General features: G+C 40.3%; 1 protein-coding gene across 4 annotated transcripts in view; it reads left to right on the top strand.

The window, feature by feature from the left end:
• The window catches only part of KLHL32 (kelch like family member 32), a 217,667-nt gene that overhangs the window by 82,365 nt on the left and 115,641 nt on the right, over positions 1–19,661 (top strand). The window contains exon 1 of one of the 4 annotated variants that reach the window (XM_074397683.1): positions 7,253–13,309. The exons of the other annotated variants lie outside the window; for them this stretch is intronic. The gene's annotated coding sequence lies outside the window, so the exon portion shown is untranslated. Of the gene's footprint in view, positions 1–7,252; positions 13,310–19,661 lie in introns of those variants that run through there. 4 annotated transcript variants of the gene reach the window in all.

Genomic DNA, 19,661 nt, shown 5'->3' with positions numbered 1-19,661 from the left:
CATGGGTGTCCCTGGCTGTGCTCCACTGCAGCCACTTCCAAGCCAAACCGTCTGGGCTATGCACAGGTTAGAGTCCTGCTTCTGCCACCTCTCCAGGAAGCTCTCTCAGCCAGGCTAAGTGTCTGTGGAGGTCATGGGGTTTCCTGCTGCTAGGATTCTGGAGGTCCATGGTGAAAGCAGGCCATATCTCACCTGTTCAACTGACTCCTTCCCCAGGAGATGCTGGGGCCCAGGAATAAGGCCACTTGCTCAGCAGCCTTGTGCAGGGTTCCTAGCATCCTTCCCCTTCAGCCCAGCATTTGCGTCTTCCTTCCATCTACTCCTTGCCTTCCCTCCAAATATCTGCTCAGAGTGTTTCAGTCTTCACTCTATCCCTGTCTCTCGATGGGAGATGTTCCTCCTGGCTCTGTTTAGCCAGCCATTTTGGCTCCCCAGTCACATTTTTATAAGATAATTAATTAGAAGGGCAGTAAAGTTTGAGACTGAGACCAATCTGATTTATAACATCTCTGTTTACATACTTTCTGGCTGTGTATATCCTTGGGCAAGTGGCTTTATATCACTAAGTTTTATTTTCTTCTCCAATTGTAAAAGCAGGTGAATTGTTGCCTCATGGGGCTAATGTGGAAATTAAACAAGATAAATTTCAGTTGCAAACCAAGGGTCTGAAACATACTAGATGTTAAATTGATGGTTTACTGGTACTGGTGATGGTGTCTAGTTTTCAAGCACAATGGAGCAGAGTTTTGGTTCATAAACCACAATTCTGTTAAGAAACAGTATTTTTAAGGCTATTCAGTGGAGACAGTTTTTACCAATTTCATCTGTATAGATATACTTTTTTTCCTGTTCTATTAATTTTTCTTTATTTTATTTTGCTTTATTTTTTTATTTATTATTATTTTTTTAATTGCATTTTAGGTTTTGGGGTACATGTGAAGAACATGCAAGATTGTTGCATAGGTACACACATGGCAGTGTGGTTTGCTGTCTTCTGTCCCCTCACCTGTATCTGTCGTTTCTCCCCATACTATCTCTTACCACCTCCCCATCCCCCATCCCTCCCCCCTTTCCCCCCAATGAACCCCAGTGTGTAGTGTTCCCCTCCCTGTGTCCATGTGTTCTCATTGTTCAACACCCGCCTATGAGTGAGAATATACGGTGTTTGATTTTCTGCTCTTGTGTCAGTTTGCTGAGAATGATGGTTTTCAGGTTCATCCATGTCCCTACAAAGGACGTGAACTCATCGTTTTTGATGGCTGCGTAATATTCCATGGTGTACACGTACCACATTTTCCCTATCCAGTCTATCATCGTTGGGCATTTGGGTTGGTTCCAGGTCTTTGCTATTGTAAACAGTGCTGCAATGAACATTCGTGTGCACGTGTCCTTGTAGTAGAATGATTTATAATCCTTTGGATATATACCCAGTAATGGGATTGCTGGGTCAAATGGGATTTCTATTTTTAGGTCCTTGAGGAATTGCCACACTGTCTTCCACAATGGTTGAATTAATTTACATTCCCACCAACAGTGTAAAAGTGTTCCTATTTCTCCACATCCTCTCCAGCATCTGTTGTTTCCCGATTTTTTAATGATCGCCATTCTAACTGGTGTGAGATGGTATCTCAATGTGGTTTTGATTTGCATTTCTCTGATGACCAGTGATGATGAGCATTTTTTCATATGTTTGTTGGCCTCCTTTATGTCTTCTTTTGTAAAGTATCTGTTCATATCCTTTGCCCATTTTTGAATGGGCTTGTTTGTTTTTTTCTTGTAGATCTGCTTTAGTTCTTTGTAAATTCTGGATATCAGCCCCTTGTCAGATGGGTAGACTGCAAAAATTTTTTCCCATTCTGTTGGTTGCCAATTCACTCCACTGACTGTTTCTTTTGCCGTGCAGAAGCTGTGGAGTTTGATTAGGTCCCATTTGTCTATATTGGCTTTTGTTGCCCTTGCTTTTGGCATTTTGGTCATGAAGTCCTTGCCTACACCTATGTCCTGAATGGTTTTGCCTAGATTTTCTTCTAGGGTTTTTATGGTGTTAGGTCTGATGTTTAAGTCTTTAATCCATCTGGAGTTAATTTTGGTGTAAGGTGTCAGGAAGGGGTCCTGTTTCTGCTTTCTGCACATGGCTAGCCAGTTTTCCCAACACCATTTATTAAACAGGGAGTCCTTTCCCCATTGCTTGTTTTTGTCAGGTTTGTCGAAGATCAGATGGTTGTGGGTATGTTGTATTTCCTCTGAGGCCTCTGTTCTGTTCCATTGGTCTATATCTCTGTTTTGGTACCAGTACCATGCTGTTTTGATTACTGTAGCCTTGTAGTATAGTTTGAAGTCCGGTAGTGTGATGCCTCCTGCTTTGTTCTTTTTGCTTAGAATTGACTTGGCTATGCGGGCTCTCTTTTGGTTCCATATGAAGTTTAAGGTGTTTTTTTCCAGTTCTGTGAAGAAGGTCATTGGTAGCTTGATGGGAATAGCGTTGAATCTGTAAATTACTTTGGGCAGTATGGCCATTTTCACGATGTTGATTCTTCCTAACCATGAACATGGAATGTTTCTCCATCTGTTTGTATCCTCTTATTTCGTTGAACAATGGCTTGTAGTTCTCCTTGAAGAGGTCCTTTACATTCCTTGTTAGTTGTATTCCTAGATATTTTATTCTCTTTGTAGCAATTGTGAATGGCAGTTCGTTCTTGATTTGGCTCTCTTTAAGTCTATTACTGGTGTATAGGAATGCTTGTGATTTTTGCACGTTGATTTTGTATCCTGAGACTTTGCTGAAGTTGTTTATCAGTTTCAGGAGACTTTGGGCTGAGATGATGGGGTCTTCCAGATATACAATCATGTCATCTGCAAATAGAGACAATTTGATTTCCTCCTTTCCAATTTGAATACCCTTTATTTCTTTTTCTTGCCTGATTGCTCTGGCTAGAACTTCCAGTACTATATTGAATAGGAGTGGTGAGAGAGGGCATCCTTGTCTAGTGCCAGATTTCAAAGGGAATGCTTCCAGTTTTTACCCATTCAGTATGATATTGGTTGTTGGTTTGTCGTAAATAGCTTTTATTGTTTTGAGATACGTTCCGTCAATACCTAGTTTATTGAGGGTTTTTAGCATAAAGGGTTGTTGAATTTTGTCAAAAGCCTTCTCTGCATCAATCGAGATAATGATGTGGTTTTTGTCTTTGGTTCTGTTTATGTGGTGAATTACGTTTATGGACTTGCGTATGTTGAACCAGCCTTGCATCCCCGGGATGAATCCTACTTGATCATGGTGGATGAGCTTTTCGATATGCTGTTGCAATCGGTTTGCCAGTATTTTATTGAAGATTTTTGCATCTATGTTCATCATGGATATTGGCCTGAAATTTTCTTTTCTTGTTGAGTCTCTGCCGGGTTTTGGTATCAGGATGATGTTTGTCTCGTAAAATGATTTGGGAAGGATTCCCTCTTTTTGGATTGTCTGGAATAGTTTCAGAAGGAATGGTATCAGCTCCTCTTTGTATGTCTGGTAGAATTCAGCTGTGAACCCATCTGGACCTGGGCTTTTTTTGGGTGGTAGGCTCTTTATTGCTGCCTCGACTTTAGACCATGTTATTGGTCTATTCAGGGTTTCGGCTTCTTCCAGGTTTAGGCTTGGGAGGATGCAGGTGTCCAGGAATTTATCCATTTCTTCCAGGTTTACTATTTTATTGCATAGAGTTGTTTGTAATAATCTCTGATGATGGTTTGGATTTCTGTGGAATCTGTGGTGATATCCCCTTTATCGTTTTTTATTGCATCAATTTGGTTATTCTCTCTTTTCTTTTTGATTAATCTGGCTAGTGGTCTATTTTGTTGATCTTTTCAAAAAACCAGCTCCTGGATTTATTGATTTTTTGAAGAGTTTTTTGTGTCTCTATTTCCTTCAGTTCTGCTCTGATCTTAGTTATTTCCTGTCTTCTGCTAGGTTTTGAGTTTTTTTGATCTTGCTCCTCTAGCTCTTTCAATTTTGATGATAGGGTGTCAATTTTCGATCTCTCCTTTCTTCTCATGTGGGCACTCATTGCTATATATTTTCCTCTAGAGACTGCTTTAAATGTGTCCCAGAGATTCTGGTATGTTGTGTCTTCATTCTCATTGGTTTCGAAGAACATCTTTATTTCTGCCTTCATTTCATTGTTTATCCAGTCAACATTCAAGAGCAAGTTGTTCAGTTTCCATGAAGCTGTGCGGTTCTGAGTTAGTTTCTGCATTCTGAGTTCTAACTCGATTGCACTGTGGTCTGAGTGACTGTTTGTTATGATTTCCGTTCTTTCGCATTTGCTGAGGAGTGATTTATTGCCAATTATGTGGTCAATTTTAGAGTAGGTGTGATGTGGTGCTGAGAAGAATGTATATTCTGTGGATTTGGGGTGGAGAGTTCTGTAAATGTCTATTAGGTTTGCTTGTTCCAGGTCTGAGTTCAGGTCCTGGATATCCTTGTTGATTTTCTGTCTGGTTGATCTGTCTAATATTGACAATGGGGTGTTAAAGTCTCCCACTATTATTGTCTGGGAGTCTAAGTCTCTTTGTAAGTCATTAAGAACTTGCCTTATGTATCTGGGTGCTCCTGTATTGGGTGCATATATATTTAAGATCGTTAGCTCTTCTTGTTGCAGTGATCATTTTACCATTATGTAATGTCCTTCTTTGTCTCTCTTGATCTTCGTTGCTTTAAAGTCTATTTTATCAGAGATAAGAATTGCAACTCCTGCTTTTTTTTGCTGTCCATTTGCTTGGTAGATCTTCCTCCATCCCTTTATTTTGAGCCTTTGTGTATCCTTGCATGTAAGATGGGTTTCCTGGATACAGCACACTGATGGGTTTTGGCTTTTTATCCAATTTGCCAGTCTGTGTCTTTTGATTGGGGCATTTAGTCCATTGACATTTAGGGATAGTATTGTTATGTGTGAATTTGACACTGTCATTTTGATGCTACCTGGCTGTTTTGTTGGTTAGTTGATGCAGCTTCTTGATTGTGTTGATGCTCTTTTACCATTGGGTGTGTTTTTGGAGTGGCTGGTACTGGTTGTTCCTTTATATGTGTAGAGCCTCTTTCAGGAGTTCCTGTAGAGCAGGTTTGGTGGTGATGAAATCTCTGAGTGCTTGCTTGTTCACAAAGGATTTTATTTTTCCATCACTTATGAAGCTTAGTTTGGCTGGATAGGAGATTCTGGGTTGAAAGTTCTTTTCTTTAAGGATGTTGAATATTGGCCCCCAATCTCTTCTGGCTTGTAGGGTTTCTGCTGAGAGATCTGCTGTGAGTCTAATGGGCTTCCTTTTGTGGGTAACCTGACCTTTCTCTCTGGCTGCCCTTAGCATTTTCTCTTTAATTTCAACCCTGGTGAATCTGACGATTATGTGCCTTGGGGTTGCTCTTCTTGAGGAATATCTTTGTGGTGTTCTCTGTATTTCCTGGATTTGAATATTGGTCTGCCTTGCTAGGTTGGGGAAGTTTTCCTGGATAATATCCTGAAGAGTATTTTCCAGTTTGGATTCATTCTCTTCATCACATTCAGGTACAACTATCAGACGTAGATTGGGTCTTTTCACATAGTCCCACATTTCTTGAAGATTTTGTTCATTCCTTTTTGCGCTTTTTTCTCTGTTCTTGCCTTCTCTTTTTATTTCATTGAGTTGATCTTCGACCTCTGATATCCTTTCTTCTGATTGGTCAATTTGGCTGTTGAAGCTTGTGCATGCTTCACGAAGTTCTCGTGTTGTGTTTTTCAGCTTCATCAATTCACTTATAATCCTGTCTATGCTGTCCATTCTCGTTAGCAGTTCGTCCAATCTTTTTTCAAGGTTCCTATTTTCTTTACGTTGGGTTAGAACATGTTCTTTTAGCTCACTGTAGTTTCTTACTACCCACCTTCTGAAGTCTGATTCTGTCATTTCATCACCCTCCTTCTCCATCCGGTCTGGTTCCCTTGCTGGTGAGGAGTTGTGATCCCTTTTAGGAGGAGAGGTGTTCTGGTTTCGGGAGTTTTCATCCTTTTTGCGCTGGTTTCTTCCCATTTTTGTGGGTTTATCCACCTGTTGTCTTTGTAATTACTGTCTTTCATATTGGGTCTCTGAGTGAGCTTCTAGTTCGTGGATGCTGAAGTTATTTCTTTTTTTTTTTTTTTTTTTTAAGCTTTCCTTCTAACAGTCTGGCCCCTCTGCTGTAGGACTGCTGGGGTCCTCTCCAGGCCCTGCTTGCCTGGGGGTCACCTGCAGCAGCTGCAGAGCAGTAAGGGTTGCTGCCAGTTTCCTCTTCTGCTATCTTTGTCCCAGAAGGATGCTCGCCCACTGTCAGTCCGTTCTCTCCTTTATGAGGTGCGTCTTTGGATCTATGGGGGTCAGCTACTTGAGGAGACAGTCTATCTTTTATTGGGGCTTAAGTCCTGAGTTGTGAGCTCTGTTGTTCGTTCAGAGCTGCTGGGCAGGTATGTTTAGGTCTGCTGCAGCTGAACTCATAAAGCACTTTTTGTTCCCAGGTGCTCTGTCCTAGGGAGTTGGAGCTTTATGAGTTTTCATTGCACTACTGCCTTTCTTGATTTTTCTTTCAGGTCTGACCCGCCCACCTAACAGCATGCCTAGCCACTGCCTGCCCGCAGGGGCTTTGGTGAGCCGCTGTGGGCTCTGCCCAGCTGCCCTGAGCTCTTTCCTGCAGTCCTGTTTATATGGGCATTGTTAGAACTGTCTGGGCCACGGTGGCCCCGCCTCTGTTATGGCGGACTCTCTCTGTTGTGGCAGGTTGCCTCGGCAACAGTGGGTTGCCTCGGCAACGGCAGCCTGCCTCCGTAGCGGTGGAGAGTCTCAGTAATGGCGGAAGCCCCTCCGCCGCTGAGCCCGACCGTCCAGGTTCAGCTGTGCTTGGTTTGAAGGGCTCAACCCAGAGGGTTTCCAATTACTGTGTTTGTTTTCGTTGTTGTTTGGGGTGGAGGGGTGGGACCAACCGAGCCTGATCACCTGGCTCCCTGACTCAGAGTCTTTTTTTTTTTTTTTTTGAGACGGAGTTTCACTCTCGTTACCCAGGCTGGAGTGCAATGGCGCGATCTCGGCTCAACGCAACCTCCGCCTCCTGGGCTCAGGCAATTCTCCTGCCTCAGCCTCCCGAGTAGCTGAGATTACAGGCACGCACCACCATGCCCAGCTAATTTTTTGTATTTTTAGTAGAGACGGGGTTTCACCATGTTGGCCAGGATGGTCTCGATCTCTTGACCTCGTGATCCACCCGCCTCAGCCTCCCAAAGTGCTGGGATTACAGGCTTGAGCCACCGCGAGTCTTTTCTTTTAAGTTGAAGGACCCCGCGTTCCAGTCGTTTGTTGAAAAGGCGCCGGGATCTCCCGTGCTGTGACTCACGGAGTCGGCTCGAACTGCGGCGCCGGCTCCTGGCGGATTTTTTGCCTAGGAATGTCCTGGCCTGACTCGCTATTTCAGATGAATGGGCAACTCTGCCGTCTCAGGGCTCTGCTTGCCAGCTAAGAGGGCTCCCAGACCAGTGGCTTTTGTACGGAGAACCGTAGCAACAGGGTGTGGTCACAGCAGCCGCGCGGGCGGAATCAGCCCCACGGGGGCCAAAACGGCCGCACCGGCTGGGACTGCGACGCTGGCGACCCCTCTGCCTGGGTATCTCCTGGTCTGTGGGCAATAAGAGTTCGTCTGGAAATGCGGCATCCACTCACCCTCTGCACTTTCACTGGGAGCTGAAGTCCTGAGCTGTTCTTAGGCAGCCATCTTCCCAGCATTCCTCATCTATATTTCAAATTGAAAGGTTTCTTTAATTTTGAAATAATTTTTCCCAAGGCTTTGCTTTTCAAAGGTAAATGTTTAATCTTTTGAACACATTGGCTTTCTGGGCACCTAAAACTCTCTTGACTGTTGTCACTTTAGGATTTACTGGCCATGTTGTTGCTTCTGTTTGAATTTGCAATTGAGCACTTGTATAAATGGAATTTGAAATGTTTGGAAAGTTGTGTATGGGATTGGAAAATATGCATGTGAGATGTTCCTTTGCATTGTATATTGTGAAAGGGAGGATTTTTCCATGCTTTGCTGCTGTTGTTATTGTGGTTATTGTTGCATGTGCTAGTTTGCTGTTTTGAACATAATTTGCTTACTGCTTTGAATTCACTATTTGATGGAAGTAAAATGGGATCTTACTGGACAGTAGAAGGGAAGACTGCCTGTATTTCATGCTCATACCTACCAAAGCATCAGTCTGTTTAATATTTAAGAGCAGTTTTAAAAACATGTAAGGGACCTCTTGACCTTAATTATAGCATCTTAAAAATGTATGTGGAGATTATACATTTTTGAGATACAAGAATTAAGGTCGATAAGGGAGGTAATTTGCATTCTCCTTGAAAGAGCTTTGATATCAGCTCTGGAGACTGAGGGGCATTGTCAGTGAGAGGGCCCCACACAGAGGCTGCTGTGTCTCCAGCCTGCAGCCTGGAGGACTCTGAGGACTTCTGTTTAACCCTACACAGAGGAAGGCAGAATAAACAAACTGAAAAGGCTTAGACAACCTTCTGGGTTTTTCCCTAGACTTAGGGTAAATAAAAGGATCAGGCACTGATTTGACAAAGAAAAAAGTGAGCATTCAGAAAAATATTTATAGGACACCATATGCCATGCTCCTGGTCCACTGCAGATTATCAATCAGTGGAAGGTGATAGAAGCAGTGGAAGCATCAGCAGAATGAGTGGAGAGATAAGACAGCAGTTGCAGCACCAATGGTGCTTGGCTCTGCTAGGGCTGGTGGAGCAGGGCTGATGTATTAGAAGAGTCAGGACTTGTTCATATGTCTATATCTCCTTTGTCTCCCTCATCATAGCTGAATACTCAGCCCTGGATTTTGCAGATAATAGGTATAGCAAATATTTTTTTAAACATTTATCAACACCATTTAAATCCTTAGAATAGTTCATAAATTGAATCCTATATAGTACATTGTTCCCCTTAACTATCTCTGATTACATATCATCTTGTTATTTTAGATACTGAAAAATTTATCCCTCATCTTTCCTCAGTTTTGTGTGTGTATGAGTGAAGAACTATAAAAGGGTTTTTCTAAAAAAATACTTGCTATGATTCTGCTGTGTGCTGTATTTTGCTCCTAATGTTGAAAAACAAATATCATCAAATGACCTCAAATCTTGATACCTAGGGAAAGGAATAATGAGAACTTTGGAATCTACAAAAAGTACTTAGAAGAATAAAAGCCACATTCCTTTATATATCTTATTAGGCTTTTTTTCCCCAAGTAGTAAAACAGTCATTAGTTTCACTGAGTATTTTGGACAGCAAATTAGAAATTTGGAGTACCAAGTTTATTATTCTTTACTGGAGATTGTCCAGCAGGGGAAAACAAATATCAGTGGATGTGCGGAAGAATTTTCTGAACTTTAACACTTACACCTGCTATACCTGACAGCCTACTCAGAAGAAGGTTCTGTTTCTAGATGGTAAATGAGAGCTTCACAATGGACCATTATTGTGTCATGAGTGGTAGTTGGGAGGAGGGGCAGCGTTTGGACATGCAGGAGTTATCATATATGCCATGATATCATTGCTAGGTCATGTATCTCTTATCTAGCCAAGTTCACATTAAATTCTACTAGGTTAGCACTTGAAGTTATTTAATAAAATTGCTGATTTTTAAGAATAGGAGACGTGTTCTTTGAATCCTGAGAGATGGTTGCTGAAAATAACAGGAACCATATCTTCATATTTCAGGCAAAAGTCACTTTTAAGAAGCTTTGTGATAAATTATCTAGAGAAGTCAGTGAATTGTGCCCTAATGGTTGGAATGAGACAAGCTTTCTAATAGTGATGACAGTTATTAATTACTAATCACAGGTATGTGTATAGTGGGAGTGAATCTCAAAGCTATAATAAAAGGACATTTGTGCCTTTTTACATAATGAGAAAAGTCACTTTAAAAGGGCAAAGAAAACTATTCAATTATAAAAATGTTGAATTTCCTTGCCACCACCTTTAAAACCTCTATAAACTCATCTAAAACCCCAATTCACTGTAGTGCACAAAATAGATACATATTCAGAGTGATCATTTATCATGAATTAAAATTAAGTATCCAAGTCATTGCAAACTTATCTCCTACTTATGTACATGCTGAAATAAAATTATTTAAAATGTCTTAGTAGAAAATGATATTAATGGTGCAAGGATAGGCCAGAAAATGAATACATTTCTTACTAAGAAAATGATTGTTATTCAAGCTGCAAATCCTAAACATGGAAAGGAAGATAAATTGTCATTTATTACAAACCTTTGTTTGCTAACCTCAGTCCTAGTTGTATTCACATTTGTTACTTTGTTTAATCCCCCCAATAAACCTTAAATGTAGATGTTACAACAACTTTACAGTTGATAAAAAATTAAGTTTGCTAAACACTGAATAATTTGTAATCAGTTACATAACTGCTGATGCTGGAGTCTAAACCCTAGACTAGGCACACGTGCCTCCAAACCCCCTACATTTTCAATTATACCAAACTTAGTCGGACTCAGAGTACTCTCTGTTCATGTTTGCCATTAACTATTTAGCATTATAGTAGGAAAAATAATAGTTCCCTTGCCCAAAGATGTCTATGTCATAATTTCTGGAGCCTATAATAATTAAGTGATGGACCTTGAGCTGGCAATACTATCCTAGATTATGTGGCTGGCCCCAATGTAATCACAAAGTTCTGAGGAGGGAAGAGAGAGTCAGCAGAGGAGAAGGAGGAGGAGGAGATGAAGACAGGAGGACAGAAGCAGAGGTTGGAGTGTTGCGATTGTTGGCTTTGAACAAGGGGACCATGAAATGAGTGACTTCCATAAGCTGGAAAAGACAAGGAAACAATTCTCCCTAAAGCCACCAGAAGGAATACAGCCCTTATGACACCTTGATGGTAGCCCAGTGAGACCCATTTTGGACTTTTGACTTCCAGAACTATTAAATAGATTTGTGTTGTTTTAAACCATGAAGTTTGTGGTACTATCACAGCAGCAAGGAAACTAATACAGGCATCTTAACAACTGCTAGCAGCAGTGAATTTTTCCTTGATAATTTTTGTGAATTTTCATATGTAGCTTTGCTTACTATCATTTCTGTAATCCTGACCTCATAGGTGCTACCAGAAAATGTTGAGAAATGAAATTCAATCATAGGTCTCAGATTTGAAGAGCAATTAAACTATATACAGGGGCTCTCATATAAGAACTAATTGGTTTCTTTTATTTCAAAGCAGAGTATCAGAAAAGAGTCAGAGGATTTGACATGTTTAATGTAGAAAACTTTATTATTGTTATTGTTACGGTTATAAAACTGCTGTTTAAGAATAAGAGACATGTTCTTTGAATCCTGCAAGAGATAGTTGCTGAAAATAATAGGAACTATATTTTTTGCTGTTCCTTCCTCAGCACCCTAAGTCCAAAAGAGCCCTTTTTCAAAATGTCATCTTTTCTTGTTAATAGTAGATATCACTGTGCCTCTAAATGGTGTTTGGTCAATGAGTTTTGTAACCTTAAATGGCAGAAATGTCATAACATGTAATTTTGTGAGAAAAGGATAGCTTACCCCTGCTGGACTTTACATAACTGAAATATAGTAAATGCTCTTAAAATAAACTGTACATTTTCTTGTGAGAAATAATGTTCCTTGTACTTTATGAGAAAAATATTGCACACTGTAGAAGATGCAAGTTTTAATATCCAGTATATTTCAGCAGTTTGGTATCAGAAAAGTACAATGAGCTAGTGTTAAATAACTTTTTATTAGAATGTTCTCTCTATTGTTAACTTGCCACATTATATGAGGAAACTCACTTCAGTTTTCGTGCCTTGGTTTCTTTGTTATAAAATGGAAAGAACTGTACGTGTTTTGTTATTACATTTTAAAAATCACCTGAGACAATATAAGTGGTAGTGCTTAGAAAAGAATAAAGAGTTACACCGATGCTGGGTAGTGTTTTTGTTATTGCTAAGAAAGTCCCTGAAGTTACCCTCATCTCCCCTCCACAAACATACGCAGACACACACACACAGACACATGTCAAGTCTAACAATGAAATACCCAGTTAAGGCATTTTGATTCCATGAAAGGGTAAAATTTAGTAAACAGCCTAAGTGTTTATTAAAAAGTTATTCAGTCTTTTGATATAAGTTCCACAAATACCTCCAATCAGAACTTACATTAATTTTTCAGTTTTCCCAGTCCTGAAATGATTATCACCTACTGAGGCAAAGGAAGAAAATAGCATATTATGGGAATCAAGCCAACTTTACAACTTGCCATGGCTTTTTAAATTGAGTTGTTTCCCCTGTTGCCACAAACAATATTTGTCAAAAGGAATAAATGATCATTTTATAAATTTGTTGCCATAAAGTTTAAACTGAAAAATTAACGTAAGTGTAGTGGTCTCTCAAGTAGGGGTTTGTGTACTCCTGAGGGTGCAGGGAGAGAAAATTTTCTCTCTATAAGTGTTTCTTTTTTACTATCTGTAAATTACTATACCAACTTTATATTTCGGCTTTGGTTTTGTTTTATAATATATGTGACAGATTGGTATATAGTGTGTCTGTATAATTTATAAATATGTAAATATTAGGGCTACTACTCAAAAGTATGGTAATGGTGTTTGCACAATGCAAAAATATTTCAAGAATACAATAGTGAAATAGTACACAGAATTTAAATATGACTTCATGGGCACTACTGAAGTTTAGAGAAAAAGAGTTCATTGACCCATTTGACAAATTCTGATTGTCTACTCTTGTCCAGATAATCTGCATTTTGTCATTGTCCATGCAGCAGTTCTCTGAGGCAGGTATCTTCATTTTGTGTTCATGAAAACTGAGGCTTAGGAAAGTAAAGTAACCCGGTCAAGATCATATAACTCATAAGGGATACAGCCAAGGCTCAAATCCTTGTCTGTTGGACTCCAAAGGTCAAATTCCCAACCCCATTCTTACCTGCCTCCTACTCTGCTGAATAGCTCAGTATGAGAGCAAAGGTTGTAATATGATTAGGCTCTGTGTCGCCACCCAAATCTCTTCTCGGATTTTAATCCCCATAATCACCATGTGTTAAGGGAGAAGCCTGGGGGGAGGTGATTGGATCATGGGGGCAGTTTTCCCCGTGGTATTCTCATGATAGTGACTTCCGAGGAGATCTGATGATTTTATAAGGGGCCTTTCCCCCTTCACTCCCTTTTTCTCTCTCCAGCTTGCCCTTTGCCTTCTGCCATGATTGTAAGTTTCCAGAGGCCTCCCTAGCCATGTGGAACTGTAAGTCAATTAAACCTCTTTCCTTTGTAAATCACTCAGTCTTGGGTATTTCTTTATTGCAGTGTGAGAATGAACTAACACAGGAAGTTGGTACTGCAGAGAGTGGGGTACTACTATAAAGATACTTGAAAATGTGGAAGCAACTTTAGATAACAGGTAGAGGTTGGAACAATTTGAAGAACTCAGAAGAAGACAGGAAGATGTGGGAAAGAGTGGAGCTTCCTAAAGACTTACTGGAGTTTACCAAAATGCTGAAAGTGATAAGGACAATGAAGTTCAGGCTGAGGTGGTCTCAGATGGAAATGAGGAACTTCAAAGTTCACTACTGCTACGCTTTAGCAAAGAGACTGCCAGCATTTTGCCACTGCACTAGAGACATGTGGAACTCTGAATGTGAGAGAGATTATCTAAAATTGGAATTTCTGTTTAAAGGGGAAGGAGAGCATAAAAGTTTGGAAAATTTGTAGCCTGACAATGCGATAGAAAAGAAAACCCCATTTTCTAGGGAGGCATTCAAACTGGCTGCAGAAATTTGCATAAGTAACAAGGAGCAGAATGTTAATGCCAAGAACATGGGGGAAATGTCCCTAGGATATGTCAGAGACCTTGGTGGCCACCCCTTCCATCAGAGGCCTGGAGGCCTAGGAGGAAAAAATGGTTTTGTGGGTCAGGCCCCATCACAATGTGCAGACTCTGGACTTAGTGACCTGCATCTCAACTATGGCTAAATGGGGCAAAAGTACAGCTCAGATTATTGCTTCAAAGGGCACAAGCCCCAAGCTTTTGAGGCTTCTGTGTGGTGTTGGGCCTGCAGGTGCACAGAAGTCAAGAATTGAGGTTTGGAAACTTCTGCCTAAATTTAGAGGATGTATGGAAACACCTGCATGTCAGGTAGAAATTTGCTGCAGGAGGCCGGGCGCGGTGGCTCACGCCTGTAGTCCCAGCACTTTGGGAGGCCAAGGTGGGTGGATCACAAGGTCAAGAGATTGAGACCATCCTGGTCCACATGGTGAAACCCCGTCTCTACTAAAAATACAAAAATTATCTGGGCATGGTGGCGCACACCTGTAGTCCCAGCTACTCAGGAGGCTGAGGCAGGAGAATTGCTTGAACCCAGGAGGCGGAGGTTGCGTTGAGCCGAGATCGCGCCATTGCACTCCAGCCTGGGTAACAAGAGCGAAACTCCGTCTCAAAAAACAACAACAAAAAAGAAATTTGCTGCAGGAGTGGAGCCTTCATGGAGAACCTCCGCTAGGGCAGTGCAGAAGGAAAATGTGGGGTTGGAGCCACCACACAGAATCCCCGTGGGGACACTGTCTAATGGAGCTGTGAGAAGAGGACTACTGTCCTCCACACCCCAGAATGGTAGCTCCACCAACAGCTTGCACCATGTGACTGGCAAAGCTGCAGATATTCAACACCAGCCTGTGAAAGAAGTCAGGAGGGGGATTCTGCTCTACAAAGCCACAGGGTTGGCTGCCCAAGGCTGTAGCAGCCCACCTCTTGCATTAGTGTGCCCTGGATGTGAGACCTAGAGTCAAAGGAAATAATTTTGGAACCTTAAGGTTTAATGACTTCCCTATTTGATTTCAAACTTGTATGTGACTGTAGCCCCCTTGTTTTGGCCAATTTCTCCCATTTGGAATGAGTGTATTTACCGAATGCTTATACCTCCATTGTATCTAGGAAGTAACTAACTTGCTTTTAATTTTACAGGCTTATAGGCAGAAGGGACTTGCCTTGTCTTAGATGAAACTATGGTCTTGGACTTTTGAGTTAATGCTGGATTGAATTAAGACTATGTCCAGGACAATAAGGATTGTACCCATTCCTCAAAGTAAAATTTATTGGATTCTTAGTGGACACATACTGCTAAAACAGAGATTTAATTGTGAGTCCCAAAGATTTATGACCTAGCAGGCTTTTCACTGTTTTCTCAGATGCATGCATAGTGTCACCTAGGCCACTAGAGAACTAGGAGCCAGGCAAACTCCTTGGCTAACTAATTGGGAAACTAATGTGGTAACTGTGGTCTCTCTTCCCTTCAACTTGTAATTCTCTGGAGCTACTATAACCTGGTTCAGAAGAGAGTCCTGAAAAGCTGCAATAGGCTCTTCTTATCTTAAAGCAATTGTGACTTTTGAAACATATATGAAAAAATACAGTCCAAGGAGCTGTAGAAATTGACAAAATCATCCAGAGATGAAAATGTGCTCAGTTTCTCAACTAAGTCATATTATACTATTGTCTGTGAGCAGCAGTTGGCACTGTGCACTTTGTGTCTGGTGATTAATCATTTAGTTAGCATCTACTAAGAAGAGGACTCAAGAAATACTTTTTCTGACTAAATGTAAAAGCTAACACCATTAATAATGGCCTTGACATTCTGCAAAGCCAAATTAAGCAGTCAACCTGGCATTTTATTGCCTGTTACAGAGCCTCACACCTGCTGGACACTCAATAAGCATTAATTGCCTGGCTGCCAATGAGCAGCCACATAGCTGCTGTTATAGAGGCTGCACATGGTAGTGGGACAAGGCTGATTTTGATGACCTGTGGGACAGGACCTTGTGAACATGAAGTGTGTGTGTGTGTTTAGTTGTTGTTGTTGTTGTTTTTTCCAAATTAAAACAACTTCATAATTTCCTTTTGAAACTGAGCACATTTTGTTAAAAATAGATTTCCCTTTGTTGATTCAAGGTGAGGTATCAGGTAACAGTGATATTGGTCAAATGTTACTCCTTTTTTAAATAGAAAGTGAAGAGCTATCTAAAGAGCTATCATTATATTCCTTTTGAATCAATGCCAGAGAGATCATTAACATTTCAGAGTCATTCATTTATTTTTCATTATTGTGTTTATAGTTAGTTCACTGTGTTCATTATAGTGAATGGGTGGATAATGGTGAACTCTGGTCTGCATTTTATTTAAACTGCACATCTACTAAATATAAGTATTATGAAGCTAAAAAAAGTTGTAAAGTAATAATAGCTCACATTTATCATTTACACTGTGACAGTCACTGTGCTAATAAGTCCCTTTGTATGTATTCATTTCAAATATGTAGTGAAAGATTATTTTTCTGCCATATCTTTTCTATGCTTTTAAGATTATAACTTTTATGCTGTTTTATTTAAAATAAAATTTGCATATGTGCTTATTTGATCTCAGGTATATAGTCAACCTCACCTTCATCCAAAAGCAGAACACATGTTTAAAGGATAATAAAGCTGATGGAATTTTTAAAGTCTTAAAATTTAGTATTGAGTGAAGGCAGTTGTTTCATAAAAGAGGGGAAGACATCTGATCATGAGAACCTGATCAATATGAATTGGTATAAGGGATTATTAGAATCTGCAGAAATGCCATAATTCTCCTTATTGTCTTTTTAAAAACTGATTTGGAATGAATTGTCCGTAATGTGGTATGATCCAGCTGCTCATTGAATCAGTTGCTTTTAATTAGCCCATCTGATGTTGATTGGATTCTGGGCCTGCATGCCTGAATTCCTGAAAGATTGAATTATCAGTATGCTTCTCACTCAGAGAGCTGTGACTCAAAAGTGATGAGAGATTTTCATATCAAATCATTTATATCATCTTATAATCACAATACATGTATTAGATGCTTTCTGATCCTGCTACAATTATGGGAATTAGTTAACTTCATGTGAGATTCCAGTAATAGATAGTAAAGCATTCCTTAGGTAGGCAATAAATATTCATACTTCTGAGGTTAACTGTGGTTGGAAGAAGTGGAGGAGAAGTCTGTGAGTCTAAATCATCCTGATATCTGTTTGTCTCTCTTTGCACTGAAGGGCTTACTAGTTTCCCAGTTTATCCAATAGACTCTCAACTTGAGAGGGAGGCACATGAGTAGGCACTGAAGAATGGAGGTGAAGGGTATAGGCTCAAGTCCTGACTCTCCCTCTTACCAGCTTTATCACCTTGAACCATTTGCTTAATTTAACTGGGTCTCAGTTTCCTCATATTTAAAATGAAATAATAATAGTATCTGACTTCATACAGTTGTGAAAATAAAACATTAATTCAAGTAGGACTCTGACACAGGGTCTGCCACATGGTAAAGGCTGGGTAAACATGAGTTGCTATTGTCATTCTCATCACACCACAGCTATAGGGAGGCCCTAGAAGAAAAACCTATTTATCTTTCTTTTAATGATTGTGCAAAGCTCATTTCACCCAAAAGAAAATGAAGATCAAGATGGGTAATATATAAAATATGTTTATATAAATTTTGATAAATACATTATATATATAAATGTTCATAGGATTAAAAGAAGTTCTTCATCTAATCATATTTAAACATGTGTTTGAAGTCTTGTGGATGATTCCTAAACCCTTTTGTTTCCCCATTTTATAAGATGTACAGACTTTGCATTAGCTTGCGTGGACATAGCATCAAATGTGCTTGCAGAAAAAGTGAGCTTGATGGGAGGATTGCTTAAGTCCAGGAGTTTGAGGTTGCAGTGAACGATGATCATGTCACTGTACTCTAGCCTGGGTGACAGAGCAAGACCCTGTCTCAAAAAAAAAAAAATGAGCTTGAACATTTGGAAAGACCTGAACACTTCATATTCATTGAGCTGACCTGTTCTTAGATTAGGAAGGTGCCAGGGAAATGGTTGCTTAGCAACTAATGGAGTTAAATGAAACAGTCTGTTAGCTGGGCTCTTGCCCTCATCTGTGTGCATGCCTAATAATGGAGATGGGCTTCAGTGTGTGTTGTCTGACTCAAAGCTGTCAAAAGTGCTGAATAAAATGCAAGATCAAAGAGTATCCACACCTGGACTGGGCACCTGTATTTGTGGTCATAAACACCTTCCTTTATGTTATATGTTGAAGAAAAAGTTAAGAGAGGACATTAAAAATAAGAGAGGGACTGTTGAAATTGGGGGTTAAAATTTTAAGTGATAATTAGTTTCCATTGAGTTTTGAGAGACTAAGATAATAAGTGATAACTGAGGAAATTCCACACTATTATCTTTGACATTCTTCCAAAAAGTTCTCTATAGAAAAGGGATAACAGAGTAGGGTGCAGTGGCTCACTCTTTTAATCCCAGCACTTTGGGGAGCTGAGGCAGGTGGATCACAAGGTCAGGAGTTTGAGACCAGCCTGGTCAATATGGTGAAACCCCATCTCTAATAAAAACACAAAAACTAGGTGGGCATGGTGGCACACACCTGTAGTTTCAGCTACACGGGATGCTGAGGCAGAATCACTCAAACCCAGAAGGCGGAGATTGCAGTGAGTCAATCTCAAAAAAATAAGAAAAGGGATAACAGATCTTATGGATGACATTGTGAATTCTAGGATAGAAACTGTGTGTTTTAATGCTTATCTGCTCCTGTTCCCTATTTATACCCATGACACACATTATGACTAGATCTTGACCACTTGAGCTGGATATGGCCTCACAGCCCTCAACAGGGCTCCAGGGTGCCATTACCAATATCAGATTGGGCAGGTAAGAAACTTCCTTGTTATTCTTTATGACAAATTGAGACTTGTTAAAAACTTCTACTTTTTGAATTCTATAGGAATATTCTGAGTGATTTGTGTCAAAAGCAGCTTTGAGGTGGCCACATGAAACTCCTCTTAAGGAAAATGGATAAGAAGGAAATAGACCAAAGAAAATCAACAAAAATAATTGGGGAAAAGGGAGACAGTGTGAAAGATTTGCCTGAAAGTTTTTACCACTGCCACCATTCAAGAGCTTGGGATGATTTACTCTTTTAAAGACCAAGTCCTTGAATCCACTGTCTTTGTTTTTAAATAACTTTTGTTTTCTGTACAGTAATCACTGCCACCCCTCCAAATCTGGGGATCAGTCCTCCCATGCTGGGATTTGGACTCAGGCCTTCTACCCAGCCTTCCAAACTTCTAGCATTGGCTTCAAGCACTAACATTTTATGACTCAGAATTCGGATTAGATACTATTTCCAGTAGGAGACTCCAGAGCTGTTACTATATATATTTGAAAGGCTGTTAAGCAGAAAAGAGAGTGAACTTACGACCACAGGGAGAAAGTTATAAGGAGGGTGATTAAGAGTCAATATTTTGAAGGTTTTACTAATAATTCTCCAGCAAGGGACACGCTGTCGTAAAAATATTAGGTGTCTCCTTACCTCAGGTATTCAAGTATGCAAGGAGTGTTGCAAAGGGAGGACTGACTACCCCAGCTGTGCTTCTCAAACATTTATGTGCATGTGGTTCACCTGGGGCTCTTGTTAAAACTCAACTTTCCCATCCAGTAAGTGTGAGGTGGGATCCGAGATTCTGCATTTCTTACAAGTTCCTTGGCAATACCAATGTTGCTAGTCCAGGGACC

The sequence above is a fragment of the Saimiri boliviensis genome, chromosome 4, assembly GCF_048565385.1.
Source record: "Saimiri boliviensis isolate mSaiBol1 chromosome 4, mSaiBol1.pri, whole genome shotgun sequence".
NCBI lineage: Eukaryota > Metazoa > Chordata > Mammalia > Primates > Cebidae > Saimiri > Saimiri boliviensis.
The sequence above is the reverse complement of the archived record's forward strand: the minus strand, read 5'-3'. Positions and strand labels throughout refer to the sequence as shown.